The 5,226-nt window shown below is 36.8% G+C and overlaps 1 protein-coding gene across 4 annotated transcripts in view; it reads right to left on the bottom strand.

Moving 5' to 3' along the window:
- Window positions 1-33: 33 nt before the first annotated feature.
- Window positions 34-5,226, bottom strand: part of LOC112818372 (putative coiled-coil domain-containing protein 144B) — an 8,281-nt gene continuing 3,088 nt past the window's right edge. Inside the window, exons 2-4 of one of the 4 annotated variants that reach the window (XR_012376083.1) lie at window positions 3,309-3,479; window positions 971-1,004; window positions 34-618 (exon numbers count right to left, since the gene is read on the bottom strand). The gene's annotated coding sequence lies outside the window, so the exon portion shown is untranslated. Of the gene's footprint in view, window positions 619-970; window positions 1,005-1,147; window positions 1,813-1,832; window positions 2,824-3,308; window positions 3,480-5,226 lie in introns of those variants that run through there. The other 3 variants (XR_012376085.1, XR_012376084.1, XR_012376086.1) reach the window with 3 other exon arrangements.

Here is a 5,226-nt window from a genome sequence, read left to right on the forward strand (position 1 = left end):
AAGGATATGAAACAATACAAGATGAAGCTAGAGTACTGCGGTCTTTCACCTTAGAGCAATGAGAAGTAATAGCTAAGCTTTAAGCAAGGGGGTAATGTGATGAAACATGAATTTTTAAAAATGATGATAACTACGGTTGCAGTGGAGACCAAGATTCTGGGAGGTGGAATGACAGGGAAAACAGTCCTGAGGTTATTTCAGTATTCTAGGAGAAAAATAATGGTAACCTGACCTTGGGTGAAGGCACAGAAGAGAAGCAGAGTTAACAACACATCAGGTGTGCCATTCCCATGACAAAACATAGAGTGGAAATTATAGCCCTTTGGCTGAGAGTATTCAACAGTTCTCTGTTTTCATATAAAACGTATTTCTGAGATGAGTACCGCATGAGTGTTGTGTGGTACAGCACTATACAAGACGTGCACTTATTACTACGGTGATATACGTACAAAGGCTTTATATTGATACAATGGTTCTACCTTTACAATCCTTGCCAACTTGTGCAGGTAGCGACACGCAACTCATATAATTAGAGCAAGGCAACTTGGAATCCTCTGAAGTTGTTCCAGATGACTCAGTTAAGTCAAGGTCATCCATAAAATTCATTTGCTTTTTGACCTACAAATAAAAAATACTATTTCAAAATGTCCCCCAAATATTCATAAAATATACCAAGTGTAGAGAGATGATCAATACCCATCTTTTTATAGGAGCAAAAACATAGGTACTTTTTAAAAGAACTGATTTTTATCAAAACGACCTTTATCAATAATTAGTATTTCTGAATAACTTTTTCACAATAAATGTCTATACAACAAAGGAAGATTTTCTATTTTTTCACTATACCTTTCCTAAAGTAATTTCTTACCATGGAATAACATTTCTAATAAGTATTATTTATCAAAGTAATATAAGAAAGTGAAAATTAAAAAATTCATAAATGAAATAAAATTATATATATATTTTTTACCTCTTTCTTTTCATGAGATGTTTTCTTTGCAGGTCTAAGAAAAAAAAAACAATTCCTTTCAGGCAAGTATTAAATACTTAAAATACAAAGAATATCTAAATCATAGCTAAACAATATTATTAATAATAATAACAAAGCATTAAATTTAGATAAAATCCACAAAAAGCAAAGGAAAATCATAATGTTACTTGCATTATTTGATACGAAGAAATACACCACATTTTTTGTTGTCATTTTCAATAAAAACAAGCTTTTATTGGCTCTAAAAACTATCTGGAAAGTGCAAGTTGAGTTCTTATATGAAAGAAACCCTTTTTTAATAATCATGATACTAGTGTTTTGAGGATTTACTGTGCAACTACTATGCCTCATTATGAACGCTGTACACATCTTAAAAGTATTTTAAGCCTCACAACAATCTTATAAACATAGGTACTCATATTAGGTATTTTACACAGGAAGAAAATGAGGCACAGAAATAAGTAACTTCCCCAAGCCCATACAGCTGGTCAGGAGTAGACCCAGAATTCAAATCCAGGATATGTGCCTTCAAAAACATGTGTTTTACAATATGTGGTGAAAGTAATATTTAAGTCTTTCTAACTAATATGATAGCAAATGAATCTACTATTATTCCATTTCTAGCTATAATTATACTCTATGAATCTTACACATATTTTTTAAAATAAAAAGACTTCATACCTAGGCAATATTGAAAATCCACTTTCAATAAACTAAAGATCTGCTTCTTCTAAAGAAGTTCATCAATGGCATTCATTTATTCATTCAACTGTTTATTCACAAATACATACTTATGGAGCACACAGTATGTGTCAATGACACTGTTGGTACAGGAACCATGGCTTTTATAATTTAGAACTTTTATAATCTAAAAGTAATAATCTAGGATAGATTAATAGTTTATTTTTCAACTATAAATAAAGTCTTTCCCCCTTCCCCAGAATCTAAACAAATATTAACTTAATGCAACCAGATACTTCAAAGTCCCTAACAAAACCATAGCTATTCATGATACTGTCAAAGGCACTGAATATCTAAAATCATCAAGGAATGATCAGTACCACTCAGAATGGCCCAAGAGTTTGTATATTTACTATTATCTATATATTTTTAAGTCTATGAATGATAGTATCTGCACATTCAATTATATGAGAATACTCCACTGTGGAACCCATTCTGAATAAACAACTTCTTGCCACGGGCACCTGGGTGGCTCAGTCGTTCAGCATCTGCCTTCGGCTCAGGTCATGGTCCCAGGGTCCTGGGATCAAGCCCCACATCGGGCTCCCTGTTCAGCAGGAGTGTGCTTTTCCCTCTCCCACTCTCCCTGCTTGTGTTTCCTCTCTCTCTGTGTCTCTGTCCAAAAAATAAAATCTTAAAACAAACAAACAAACAAAAAAACCACCTCTTGCCACAAAACTACATGAATAGGAGTACTAAGGACAATTACTGTAATCTTTAAAAGATAATGTAATACAGGGGTGCCTGGGTGGCTCAGACATTAAGCATCTGCCTTCGGCTCAGGTCATGGTCCCGGGGTCCTGGGATCGAGTCCCACATCAGGCTCCCTGCTCGACGGGGAGCCTGTTTCGCCCTCTCGCTCTGCCTGCCGCTCCCCCTGCTTGTGCATTCTTTCTCTCTGTGTCAAGCAAATACAAAAATCTTAAAATAGGGGCGCCTGGGTGGCTCAGTCGTTAGGCGTCTGCCTTCGGCTCAGGTCATGATCCCGGGATCCTGGGATCCAGTCCCACATCGGGCTCCCTGCTGGGCAGGGAGCCTGCTTCTCCCTCTCCCTCTGCCTCTGCCTGCCGCTCCCCTGGCTTGTACTCTCTCTCTCTGTCAAATAAAAAATAAAAAATTAAAAAAAAAAAAAAGATAATGTAATACAATCAATAAGCTTTCTAATATTTGGAAATGCAAACAAAATTAAATAACCATGTCTATCTCTATTGGATCATTTCCAGCAGCATACAAATGTACTCTAAAAGCTCCCATCTTAAAATAAAACAAGAAAGACAATTCCCTTGAATTCCACATTCTTTTTCAGTTATCATCCATTTCTCTATTACCTTTCCCCATAAAAATTCTCTAAGGAGTTGTTTCGACTTAATCCATTACAGTCCAGCTTCCATGGTGACTACTGAAACTGCTCCTTGTCAGAGTCGCTTGTCCTCATCTTAACCTTTCAAGCCGTGTGTCTGATATACTTGACTATTTCCTGCCCGAGCCTGTACCTACACTACAGCGTTTTATTTCCAGAAAAAGTAATCACTGCTAAACTTCCTTCAGAGGGAAATGAAGAATTTATAGCTTTTACCTTCCTTCATCCTGATCCATTTCACCTGAAGTGCTCTCATCATTCACTTGTAGTGGACACGAAGTTAGGGAATCGGCCTTCTCAAGCCCTGGCGTAATCACAGATACTTTTGATGTCCATTTTTCATTTTCATCTTTCCTTACTTCCTTCATATGCAAACCAGGATCACTACTTTTAAAAATCCAGTTAAAATATCCATTAAAAAACCAATGTTTTCTAATAATTTTACTGGTAAAGAATAAAAACAATTTTTTTGTAAAATTCTGTTAGCCATCTCAATTGGCATTTATTAATTCACAGAACAGTTATGAAATCCAACCATATACAAGGAAATACACATCCCTTGCTTCAAAGACAGATACATATACAACTACAATACAGTGTCATTTGTGGCGACAAAACTGCTATGGATCTCTTTGTAGGAGCTGTGGAATCAAGGACCATACAGCAAGGGACCTCGGAAAAGTCTTGCCTACCCATGCATCAGGTGACGGGCACACTCACTACATTCCCAGCTGTGGACCCAGCAATAGCCCATAAACCGGTTCCAGCCCCTTCCTCTCAGCCACATCTGGGAGCCGGCCTTAGATAATCACCCATGGATGAGAGAGACTTTTTGGAAAACCAGATTTCCTGCAGGAAAGTTCCAGCACACCACCAGAGCAAAAAAATATCAGGTTTGGACATATTGGAAAGGTAGTCATCAAAGGCTACTTCAAATGCAAAGACAGCAATGCAAAACTTCAAAGAATATAAAAAGTCAAGGATATAGGACACCAAATCTTCCAGTAATTGATCTCAAACACATGGAGATCTGTAATTTATCCAAAAAAGAATTCAAAATAGCACTTTTAAGGAAACTTAATGAGGTACAAGAAAACACAAAAAGCCAATTCAGGGGTGCCTGGGTGGCTCAGTCAGGTGAGCGTCTGACTCTTGGTTTTGTCTCAGGTCATGATCTCAGGGTCATGAGATCCAGCTGTGCATCCTGCTTCCACTCAGTGCAGAGTCTTCTTGTCCCTCTCCCTCTGCTATTTCCCCCACTCAAACACACACTCTCTCTAAAATAAATAAATAAAATCTTTACCAAAAAAAAAAAAAGCCAATTCAATAAAATGAGAAAAACACTGTATGAATAAAATGAGAAGTTTAATAAAGCGTTGGAAGGGAACCTGGGTGGCTCAGTCAGTTAAGTGTCTGACTCTTGATTTCGGCTCAGGTCATGATCTCAGGGTCGTGGGATCGAGCTCCAGGTCGGCTTGAGAGTCTCTCACCCTCTCTCTGTCCCTCCCCCGACCTGCTCTTTTCTCTCTCTCCCTCAAATAAATATGTAAAATCTTTTCTTTAGAAAAGAGCTGGAAATAGTAAAAAAGAATTAAACAAAAATTCTGGAGCTGAATAATATAGTGAATGAAATGCAAAAAAGCAATAGAAATCACTGACAGGAAAATGGATCAAAAAAAAATCTGTGAATTTAAAATTTTCAAATTTTAAAACTTTCAAATTATCCAATCAAGGAGGTGAAAGATATGTACACTAAAAACTACAAGACTTTGATAAAAGAGAGAGCAGAGACACAAATAGGAAGATACCTCGTTGTTTATGGATTGGAAAAATAAATATTAAACATCCACATTACTCAAAGCCATCTACAGATTCAATGCAATCTCTGAAAATTCCAGTGACATTTTGCACAGAAATAGGAAAAATAATCCTTAAATTTGTATGGAACAAAAAGGACCCCAAACAGCCAAAGCAGTCCTGAGAGAGAACAACAAAGGTGGAAGCATCACACTTCCTGTTTTCAAACTGTTACAAAGCTGTAGTCACCAAAACAGTATATGGAACCTGCATAAAAACAAACACAAAGACCAATGAAACAGAATCAAGAACCCAAAAATAAACCCATGCATATAGT

The sequence above is a fragment of the Callorhinus ursinus genome, unplaced genomic scaffold (assembly GCF_003265705.2).
Source record: "Callorhinus ursinus isolate GAN/ISIS: 27379988/994484 unplaced genomic scaffold, GSC_fseal_2.0 scaffold63, whole genome shotgun sequence".
NCBI lineage: Eukaryota > Metazoa > Chordata > Mammalia > Carnivora > Otariidae > Callorhinus > Callorhinus ursinus.